This window comes from Triticum urartu, chromosome 7A (genome assembly GCF_056163025.1).
Source record: "Triticum urartu cultivar PI428250 chromosome 7A, HENAU_Tu73, whole genome shotgun sequence".
Classification (NCBI taxonomy): domain Eukaryota; kingdom Viridiplantae; phylum Streptophyta; class Magnoliopsida; order Poales; family Poaceae; genus Triticum; species Triticum urartu.
The window spans coordinates 736,227,642-736,239,649 of NC_141879.1; the positions used below are offsets into that span (position 1 = coordinate 736,227,642).

The 12,008-nt window shown below is 45.3% G+C and overlaps 2 pseudogenes across 1 annotated transcript; both read right to left on the bottom strand.

Moving 5' to 3' along the window:
- Nucleotides 1–5,964: 5,964 nt before the first annotated feature.
- Nucleotides 5,965–6,862, bottom strand: LOC125523974 (callose synthase 3-like; annotated as a pseudogene). Its single transcript, XR_015611881.1, has 2 exons — nt 6,689–6,862; nt 5,965–6,612 (listed from the first exon to the last, which is right to left on the bottom strand). The product of XR_015611881.1 is annotated as a callose synthase 3-like (transcript).
- A 1,340-nt stretch (nt 6,863–8,202) lies between these two features.
- On the bottom strand, nt 8,203–10,005 carry LOC125519517 (putative mixed-linked glucan synthase 1 pseudogene; annotated as a pseudogene).
- Between the last annotated feature and the right edge of the window lie 2,003 nt (nt 10,006–12,008).

Genomic DNA, 12,008 nt, shown 5'->3' on the forward strand with positions numbered 1-12,008 from the left:
AGACTATTGGGTACACCTTCTATCACAGATCTGAAGGCAAGATTTTTGTTGCTAAATTCGGATCCTTTCTAGAGAAGGAGTTTCTCTCGAAAGAAGTGAGTGGGAGGAAAGTAGAACTTGATGAGGTAACTGTACCTGCTCCCTTATTGAAAAATAGTTCATCACAAGAACCAGTTCCTGTGACAACTACACCAATCAGTAAGGAAGCTAATGATACTGATCATGAAACTTCAGATCAAGTTACTACCGAACTTCGTAGGTCTACCAGAGTAAGATCCACACCAGAGTGGTACGGTAATGCTATTCTGGAAGTCATGTTACTTGACCATGGCGAACCCACGAACTATGAGGAAGCGATGATGAGCCCAGATTCCGCAAAATGGCTTGAGGCCATGAAATCTAAGATTAGATCCATGTATGAGAACAAAGTATGGACTTTGGTTGACTTGCCCGATGACCGGCAAGCCATATAAAATAAATGGATCTTCAAGAAGAAGACTGACGCTGATGGTAATGTAAACCAAGAAGCGAACCGTCAGCCACCGCCCACCGCCTGCTTCGAGGATTGGTCAATCGTGGCTCGGCGGCTTCCTTTCGGCCGATGCCCGCCCCGCCGCCTGGTCGCCGGCCTCCGGCAGCTGCGGCACGACCGCTAGTCTACAGAGGTCTGGTTTGTAGCAGCAGCAACCTCTGCTCAAGTGCACATCCCCAAGCTTTATTGATCTCAATCCCATCCCAACTCCTAAACTTCCGTAGGAAAACAAAAACTCGGGTACTTCTCGATTTGGTTTTCCTGGACCTCTCCTGTTCTTATTTTTCAGTTGATTTCTTTGTGTTTTCTGTCAAATCAAGTGAAAATATGCAATCCCGTCCGTACTAGTACTCTATCAGGCATGTTCTGTTGGTTCTAACAATAAATTATAGGATTAGTGTGGCACACCAATAGTATAGCTTAATTTGTACCATTTGGGAATTCTCTATGCAATTCAATCCGGCAAACCATTCTACTACGAGTACTTGTGTGCTGGCCTGATAGTATGCTACTACTAGCATGCTTTCTCTGTGAATTTTTACAATTAGTACTTCAATTATTTGACAGGGAGGAAGAAAGAAAATGGATAAGTATATTTGACAAAGAAACAAAGAGATGACACCACCACCACCAATAGGTCTGCTTTGAGCCCAAGTGATTTACTTTGTCATTTTGACAAGGAAAAGTTGCTGAAATTAGCTAAACTTTATCCTGATAATTTTAATCACAAAAATATGGTGGCTCTTGAGCGTGAACTTGGTCTCTACATAGATAATATACTCCATGATACATGGTTTTCTTGCTTTGGACAAAATAGATGATTTGACTAAACAGACGGTGGATACAAGGAAGCATCTACCCTATCATTAGTATATTGCCTTTTGAAGATAGCGCTGACTCTCCCTGTAACCACTGCCAACGTTGAGAGATGTTTTTCAGCTATGAAGATTGTGAAGTGCGTAACAGAACTGGTGATGCTTATTTGAGCCATAGCCTAATTTGCTTCGTGGAAAAGGACTGCTGGACGAAATTACTGATAAAGATATTTGAGCCATCGTTTCCTTAAGATGAAAGATCACATGGGAGAAATGAAATGTAATGATCCAATACCTTACACCTCCTGTGTCTTTACCATTTCCATTAGTATTTTAATTGATAATACTAATATGTGTTTTTTCTTCACAGAAAGCAACATTTATGTTAGAGATGAATACTCTCTTTTTTGCAAAATATGAACTATTTGGATTTAAAGTCTTTCTTTTTTTTACCAAAGAACAGTAGGGTAAATCCCCTACTGTGAGTCATTTTCATTTATAAAGAAGAGTATCCAAAGTACATAAATAAATGGTTGTTGGGGGGACAACCAAGTAGGTACAATCCAGAGGGAGAGTAGTAGGGAAATTATTGAAAAATTAAATATTGTCTATCCATGAGGACATGCCCTCTTTTAGAGTGGGTTTAGCCCTCAGCATGGTCATTTTGAAACATCTGACAAAATCATTCTTGCATTCATTTATTGAGCAAGGTATCCCTTCAAAAATCATCCCATTCCTTTGGTTCCATATGCTCCAGCATCCAAGAATCATGATTTCCATGAAGTGGTCAATTTTATATCTGTGTTTAGCATCAATAATCATATTGTTGATCTCCATATCCGAATTCCATTCAAAACCAATGTCCCACCAAAATCCTTGACTAAAAGGACAAGTGAATAGAAGATGAGTCCTGTCTTCAAGGTCTTCATTGTTGCATAGAACACATACAGTGGAATCCAGATGCATGCTTTTTCCGATCAAAAGATCACATGTATTTATTCTGTCATTAAGCATAAGCCAACAGAAAAACTTGTGTCTTGGAAGACAACATGATTTCCATATCCATTTAAAGGCGGCAGCAGCATCCTCACCATTTAAAGTTGGCAATTTCCACTCCCGGGGAAAGATCCAGGAGAGGGGGCACCATCTTGGCCGGAGGGATTCACAAGGTTGAAGTGCCATGGATCGCCGGTGGAGTCGCCCTAGGAGTCGCCAGAGAGGTGGAGGAGAGGGGAGCCATTTGATTTAAAGTCTTTCTTACAAGGTATGTTCACTTTAGTGATAACTTGCTGTGTTACTGTTGGATAAAGTATCTCCTTTTAGAACTTGAATAAAATCATCTTATGACTTGCAAGAAAATGTTGATATATAGCATATTTAGACGTTTATAAGCCCGTGTAAAAAAGATCGAGAGTTTTCTATAGCTCGGTGCCCCCACTTGGTTTTTATCCTGGGTCCGCCCCTGTGGGGGCGGATAGGAGAGGAGCGCGTCCAGCATCCGCAGCCCCTCCTGGCTCACTGGCACCGTACGTGTTCATCCGCCGCTGCATCTACAAATGCCTGCACTCCTTGCGAGTCAGGGCTCAAGGTGCGGAGTCGGCTCACCGGTCGTTGGTCTCGAGCGGAGAGGCAAGCACAGTGGCAAGTGGCCACGCCATGGCCACCGCCATGGGATGGGCATAGGACGCAGTGTGCATCGCCTCGACTGCTGCTGCAGCCCAACCGCACTAGGCCCCATGGAGGATGCGAGTCCGGTGTAGGAGACAATACTCACAACACAAAGCATTGTTAGAGAAAAAATCTAAAAGGTTATGCGGAGAATATGGCTATTGGTTGAGACAGGAAAATATCCACTGATACTAGCCCTCACATGCTCCCCGTTTAGAAAGTTCAAGTTTGGACATTTCAAGAAGTTCTAAAAATAATCCTAAATGCTCACAAGACATGTGTCTATAGCTCCTATAAAATTTGAATCAAAATTAGAAACACAAGTAGAGAAGCAACAAGGACAAATTCATCGTGAACAGTGTCATTTTTGCTTGCATGTGTCTTTTTTTGTTTCTCAATGTGTATTACGAATTTCGATCTGAATTTTGTTTAGAGGTTGTAGACACATGTCTTGTGAACATTCTTGGTTTCTATTAGAATTTTCCGTAATGTTTAAATTGGGATAATGGGACTAATACTGGCTAAGACATGTCCAAGTATTCTCTAACTTAATGCTCATTAGTAAATTGCGGCGAGCATTATAATCCAGTCAATTATGTATCGTAAGACGCATCTTTTGTGGGTGTCAGCTCACAATGTAGGAGTACTACATAGATTGTTTAGTTTGAAGCTACTTAACGATCGTGTACTAGGTTAGGCGCTAGCAACGTGGGCTGCTTTGATAGGATGATTAGTCAATAACACTTCTAGCCAAGTCTTCCCATCTAGTAGATGGTCACTGAAATGAGATGCTCTTTTTCTGTATGGACTAAGTGTACATTTTTCAATCAGAATGCTAAATTTGAGTTGACTCTATAGAATAGCATAACATAGATGTAAATGAGATGCTCTTTCCCTGTATGGACTAAGTCTACCACTTCTAGCGAAGTCTTCCCATCTAGTAACGATTTGCTCTTTCCTGTATGGACTAAGTGTAGTCTTTTGTAATCAGAATGCTAAATTTTAGTTGACTCTATAAAGTAGAAAGGTTTCTGATTGCTTAGCGTAAGGGCATCTCCAACGGCGACCCGCGAATTTTCTCCTGGATACGTCTGTGGACAGGGGGGCCAGTCCGCGGACAGGGATGCAGGAGGCCGCCATCTAACCGTAGACGTATATGTCCGTCTCTATTTAACTTTAATCACCAAATAATTATGTGATTCTCTTTTAAAAAATGTGATTTAGTAGTTTTTTGTTTGGCGGGAGGCTATTAATCCATGTGTCAGTGTAGTTCCCGCCAAAGCTAGCCTTCTTGGCAAGAAGTAATAAAGAACCTTAATAGAAAACAAATCACCTTGTCAAATGCTAAACATATAGCAAGAAGTAATGTTCCACCAAATGCCAAACATATTTGCAAAGATTCCGCCAAATGCCCAAGAACTAATCACTTTGCCAAATGTTAATATGGCAAGAAGTAACCTTCCACCGAATGCCCAAATACTAGTCACCTTGCCTTATGCTAAACATATGGCAAAAGGTAAACTTCCCCCAAATGCCCAAATATTTGCAAAGCTTCCGCCAAATGCCCAAATACTAATCATGATCCCGCTTTTAACATGCTAGCCTTCAGCCAATTAACAACAACAGTCGCCTTCCTCCATCCGAACGAAGAGGTGTGGTACATGGCGACTTTTTGTTTGTCATGAGGATATCCGGACTCCAGCAAAGCACCCCCAAGTTTGTCTCTGATTTACAGGGGGGGAGGGGGGGATACATCTGAACCACTAGGCGGACCGATACAGACCCGTGTTGGAGGGCTCAACATGTCCGGAATGCGTGGTCCGAACATATGCAGGCTGTTTGAGGGTCAGCGTTGGAGATGCCCTAACATAGATCTAATAGACAAGTGTCTAAATTATAAGAGAATGGGTGGTTGGGGAAAGGCAATGTCAGACACCGGGTTGGCTTGTTCATTCTGAGTGACAAATTTAAATTACAAAATTACAAGCACATGCACACTCCTCTCGTAAGCACCTACATATCTGCAATAGTAGACTTGTATACTTGGTCATCGTGAAGATCCTTTCAGCATTAATTGGTGGCGAGGGATCTAAGTCTCAACCTCTAAAAAAATTAAAAATGTTTTGTACTTGCAGGTCATCGTGAAGACCCTTTCAGCATTATTCAGAGAACGAAACTAATGAACTCATACTCCATTGCAGAAATTTTAGAATTGTTTTACTAATTTTTTGGTTGTTACTGTCACTGTGACTGTCGGTGCATTTGAGCTCGGTAGCAGAGTAGCACTTACCGTAACCGTGTCCTATCAATAGCAATCAAATCCCAAGAAAACATTGCCACGCAACCTTTCAAAACATACCCACCTTTTTTTTGGTACCTAAAAGTCATCACATCAAACATAGAAGTGATTTTGCCTTTACCTATCAAGATCTCAACACTTGATATTATTGGATCTAAGATGGTTGGTATGGTAGTGTTAAATTATCTTAAGATGTCATTAATACCCCATTTTCTTACTGGAGAAATACTCTATTCCAGTGTTCATGGGGTTGGAAAAATGAAGTGTATAAAGGAGCTTACAATTATTTGTGTCAGGAAAAGAGTGTTGGTTTTGAACCGAGTCAGTTTGGAGGAGTTAACAGAGCTTGCTTGGTGGAGTACCCAGTATACAAAAAAGGATTTTTATTTGGCTAGACCAGGATCCAGTCGGCCAGCAATCACCCTGTTTCAGCTTGTACTTCGCATCCTGTGCCCTCTTCAGTTTTCAGGTATCAGTACAAGCGATGAAATGCAGCACAAAGAATATGAGCGTCACAAAGTGGAGCAATGCAGAAACATAGGGATCTCTCATCTGAGCCAAGCATAGAGCTCAAATTTACTCATTCCCCTTTTGACGGCTTAAATAGCGGCTAAGCACATTTGGATTTAACCCAAAACAAACCGCAGGAGACAAGACTCGGCGTGATTGATCCAACCAGACAGCGCCAAGAAATTCTTCGCCAAACCTAATCCAGAAATTGCACTTCCTGCATAATGTTGCATCAGAGAATCCTTCCTCACATCACTACAGTCTACAGGTCTACATAAGGTCCAGCAGCCACGCTAAGGAGCAGTATGTCTGTACATAAAGCAAGCGCAGTTGCAACAGCTCTGAATCTACACCTACAACGGAGAACACTACTAAGTAACCTATAGCACAGCCACCCGATCGCTGAATGAACAGTCAGATTAGAAAAGCATGGGGGAACAATCGTGGCAGCAGAATCTAGAAGAGTCGGGGGCGAGTGACACCGATGATACTAGGATGAACGAAGTCCACGGGAGCTAGCTCTGGATCTTCTTTCTACCTACTCCTTGTTCCGGGTGGCTCGGTCCTTCTTGTGGCCGCCGAGGATACGGGAGATCTGCAGGCCTCTGCTGAACGCCTGGTTGAAGAGCATCCTGGTCTGGAACTCGGACACGAAGGGGAACCACGCGAGGAACGCGATGGGCGTGAACAGCAGGAGCCCCATCAGGATCTCGTAGCCCCGGGCGAGGGCCTTCACCGACTCCCCACAGCCCCACCATCTCGACCACAGGCTTGATCGCTTGGGCAATCTGGCAAACAAGGTTAGCTGAGATGTTAGACCTGAGATAGAAAAACTGGCATGTGAATTGTTCACTGCTCACTAACCAGAAGCAGGCCCCATCCAGTCGGCATGAAAGCGAGGATGCAGACGAAGATGTCAAGGACTGTCATGTGGGCAATTGTTAGGCCACATGCAAAATTACATTCCATCCCATTGGGTCGTATTCTTGGGGTTTGCCAGCATAGCCATGCAATGGGACCATGGGAATTAGTTACAGCATGCAGCGAGGCAGCCAATGCATGCGTTTCTTTTGGCTAGCGCCCAGAGATTTAATAGGAGGATGAGCAGTGGCGGAGGTAGAAGGTGGACAGGGTGGGCCACGGCCCACCCTGGGATTTTTTGGATAGCTTTATAGCATAGGAAAAATGATAAAAAATATTAGAAAAAAATATTTTTTATGAACAGTTCTATTGTTGGCCCACCCTGACCCATTGGGCTAGATCCGCTACTGAGGATGAGGCAGAGGATTAATAGCATGCGTGCTCCCGTTGGTTAGCATTTTTGTGGAATACGGTGCGGCAGCGTCTTGGTCCACGAGTTTTGGTCGAGGGGCCCTTTAAACCCAGACGGAGGTAGTATATTATTAACCATGCTTTAATATGTTACCATCACATAGTGATTCTCAATGTAAGATGAGTCTACAATGTAATAAATGAACCTCTCCATGTTATCACATCCATGACACTACCCACTATGAATGTAGTAACATAGATTATTAACATGTTCGTGTTACTACTAGTCTAAGTTACTCCCCACTATGACTAGCCTTTATTAGGACTCTTGGGTTGGGAAGAGGAACCGACGTGTCCTACATAGAGATTAATAACTCCGAAAAATAAATGACTGAGAAAAGAATGCAAAGTTCTATAAAAATGCTAATGTGGAAGGCTGCATGTTGAGGGAATTAGGTGTAGCGAGGATCAACTATTTCTGTTTTATAGATTAGACAGAGAGAATTAGGAGTAGCACACAATGACCAGTTATCATGCCATGTAGAATTGATCACATATGCACTCTAACACGAGTGCAGCGTTTGTTTGCTCGAGCTCTATGGAGCACTTATTTTTTATTAAATAATCAAAAACTATTTTTCAAAGTTTTAAAAAAATCTGAAAAATATCTACATGGTCATATGAATGTAGTATACATGTGTGTACAATTTCAGTGGTGAAATACATGCGAGCTACAGAAGAAAAAAGAAAGGCAAAATCGGTGATTTTCTACAATGAACATTACATACACAGGCTCACTGTTTCCAAAGTCATGATTTTTTCATCTTTGTGCAGCTCACTTGTTAACTTATTTCAACGTAAACACCATCAAAGATGCCATGTTAGATCAAAGAGAAATTAATGCCACCGATTTTGCAATGTGTAAATCATATGATAATGTAGATTCTTTTTCCATATTTTTTCTAACATTGAAATACGAATTGTGATTTATTGTTTCCAACAAAGAACAGCCTCCGAGCACTAAAAGGCATTCCTGCTCAAATACTCAAATTGTTGCACTACAATACAAATAAATAAATAAATAAAGATGGGTCTTAGGAACGTGTCTACCCAGATGGGGTTAGGAACGACATCCTGTGACCATCCTGCTGGAGTGTGACATACAAGAGGCCGATGGTGCCAATGGCCATGACCAACATGACTAACAGTATGCCTGGTCTCTTCCCCCATTGCCCCATGATACCGAGTGCAAACGGGTAGAGGAGCACGAGGGTCCCCACGTTGAACACCATCCCGAGCACCGCGTGCCACGCCTGGTCCGTGAAAAAGCCCCATGTCGCTGCCTTGCCTATCGCCACACCAACGGCCGTGACGTTCACGACGAGCACCACCACGGTCGGGATCAGCAACGGCACCCACCGCACAGTGTTCAGATCGGCGAACTTCTCGCCGGAGCAGGCCTCCGTCTGCTTGGACGTAAGCCTGAAGTATATCCCCTTCCCCCTGATGAGCTTCAGCGCCATGTACAGCACCGCCGTCGGGTACACGCCCGTGGCCGCGATCATGTAGAACTGCTCGTTGCGCCACTAGTCGAGCAGCGTGATCCCCGCCCATTTCACCTCGAACATGCCGATCACGTGCATCATCGCTATGACAGCTACGAGGTACATGATGAATGTGCCGAACGGTCTCTGGATGTAGTACGACTGCTCGGAGAAGAGCCACATCACCGGGAAGAAGCTATAGGCCAGGATGAACATCGTGGCGATCGGGTAGATCGACATGTTGAGGTAAGCAATGCGCTGCAGAGGGTGGAGTCGACGGCTGGCGATGAGAGCGTTGCTGTGGGAGAAGAACACCTGGAGGGAGCCACCCGACCACCGGAGCACCTGGTAGAGGCGCTCGGTGAGGTTGATCGGTGCCGTTCCACGGAACACGGCTGGCTCCATGGAGCAACACATGGAATGCCACCCTTGTCGGTGGATGCGGAATCCAGACACCACATCCTCCGTCGCGATGTTGTACACCCACCCGACGTCTCTCCCCCATGAACCACCGTCCTCATAAGCGCAGGTCATCAGGGTGGCTATGTCATTGCTAAGCCCCTCATCGACCAACACCGGGGTGATAGACCGCTCTTGGATTGCGCCATCCGGTATTGACTTCAGGAATGGCGTCTAGTTACCCAACTCAGCGGCCTTACCTACCAGCTTGATGTTCTCCGCTCTATAGCGTGGTGGCTCCATGCCATAGAGCACGACTCGAGGGAACATGGTGCCGGTGCCGAGGTAGGTTGGCCCTTGGAGGCCGTTGAGCGAAAGCATGGTGGCATCGAAGAAGACACGGTTGTGGTTGGAGTAGCGATCTGTTGGGTCGACATCGTCGAAGCGTTGTGGGAACTGGACGAAGGCTGTGTTCTCACCGTCGCGAGGGTCGAACTCCGCCTTCCACGGGGGGTCGCGGGAGCAAGTTGGCGACTGGCCGTCTCGGCGGGAGTGCAGCGAAGAGGTGCGGCGCGGGGATGTGACGGCGCGGGTGCGGTAGTCGGGATTTATGGAGGGAAGAGGAAAGATGAGAGAAGATGGAGGTGGGGGCACGGGCGGCTGCTTTCCTGGCGGCGGCGCGGGGCATGGGGGTGGGGTTAGGAGCGTTCTCGCGTGGGGGAGTGGAGAGGTGGAGCTGCTCCTGCCGCCGCGCTCGAAGAAGAGGCCGGTCCGGTGGAGCAATAGGGGCAGCGACGGAGCGGCAGATGGTGCGGCAGCGGCGGCGGCGACGGAATGGGAGACGAGAGAAAGAGAAAACGCAGCGAGAGGAGGTGGATCGAGAGGAGGGGCGCGTACCCATTTTTTCAGGGTAGGAGTGGTGGGAGGTGGGAGATGCACGAAAAAAACCCAGTGAAAATAAACCATGGATACTATTCACCAACTCAGACATTAGGAGTAGAGACTTCCTCTGTTCCTACGGAGGAAGTACGTCTTAGACTCAAATCTCCTCATACACCCAAGTTTTCGAACTCTTTGATACTGACATGTGGGACCTACATTTATATTGTGCACCGACGTGCCAACGGGCTGGGTTGTAGGGAGTTGTGTTAATATGCGTGATTATCTGTAAATAACTCCCGTATGAGTCACAGTGTCAGTCCAGTCAAAGCAGGCAGTTATGTGATTTTTTTGAGGCAAAATTACGTGTGTATACTTAAAGTAAAATGGTTAGATTCGGGAGGTTCTTTTTTTCCTTTTAAATTTTTTAAAATTCTAGTGATGTTTCTTGTGTTCCCCTTGTATGGCATATATGTCAGTCCGAATCAAACCATTTTACCGTAAGTATATACACATAACTTGCGGCCGAGATTAAGGCTCTTTTTTTCTTTTTAAATTCTTTTTTATTACTGCATCCTTTTTATTTTTATTTTTTATTACTGCATCAGACTGACATATGGGCCATACAAGGGGAATACAAGACACATCAGCACAAGTCATCCATGATGGTTTGGACATTGTGTATAAAAAAGAAAGACTAGACACAGCTCCCCACTTCGTGACGGTTTCCGTGACAGTCCCTCAAGTGGGCTACCGTTTTGGGGCCTAATCTTGCCTTCCTGATCCATGACGATTTCTGTGACGGTCCTCGAGGACGTCATCAGAAATCCGTCACAGATTAACAGGTTTCTTGTAGTGAAACCCAGGCCCAACCAGCAGCTAACCGAATACCAAGGACAAGGATATATACTCTGAAGAAAAGTAAAAGGTATTTCATGGTCTACAAATGGTTAACATGTGCCACCTTTCTTCAACATGTGTTGTTGGGAAACTCATGCCTTACAGAGGAAAATAAAAGGAAATTAGGGGACAAACTTGTATAACTTTGAGGGGACTCAAAATCGAAAGCCAATGAAGCAATTTCACTAACCACAATCTTTTCCAAAGAGTGCAATCCAAGCCAAGGCCTCGAGACTGTCAGGAACACTCTCCATATGATTAAAGTAGTCAGTCCTCCTTCCTCCAATCATAAAAGTTGTAAAAATATAATATGCAGCAAGCATGATCCATTTGATATTCTCGATCTCTCAAACTAGTTCTTTTCAAAAGAATGAGATGGGCCCTGGAAGAACAGATTTGCACTACGACGTTGTCCGTACTATTTAGCTATGCTCCTTTTTTTAGAAAAGGAGGATGACCACCGGCTTCTGCATCTGGATGATGCATACGGCCACTTTATTAATTATTCTCATAAGACCTTACAAAGTCATACAGCAGTAAGACTAAAGCCACCGTCTAAGCAACAAACTGTTGCTACACCTATCCAGTTGATGAAGGGGCGCAGATAGCCTGAGCCTAATTCCAAACAGACATCACAGTCAAGCCTAACATCTAAGACCTGAGACCCCAACCTAGCCACTTGCCGGGTCTGGGGCACACACTGGTCCGGCTGCTCTCAGAGGCCACCGCCGCCAACTGCCACCGCTCCATCTTTAGAACTGTACTGATGCATCAACCTTGCTTGGTCCAGCTCTCATCGACGCCACCACGGCGCCCAACGGCACCTCCTCCCTGCGCGCAAACAGCTGAGCACGTCGCGGTCGCCACTGATACACCTCAGCGCCATGCTGCCAAGTATCACCAGCCGACACCGCTTGAAGCCCTTGGAGGATCTGTCGTGCGTAGCACCTGCCGACCAGGCATGACCAAGCGTAGCACCTGTCGGTCAGGCATGACTTGACATCTCCATCGAAGCTTCGTGCAAGACGAAGCCGCTCCACCTCCTGCCTCTAACTTCCAGCGCTGCTCCACAAAACGATGCTCCCAAGAGAGAAACGACACCGCAGTGCCGCCATCGTCCGGTCTGGAACACCAGATCCTAGGGTTTCCCCCGGAGCAATACAAAACCTACCAACATTATTTTCCAATGG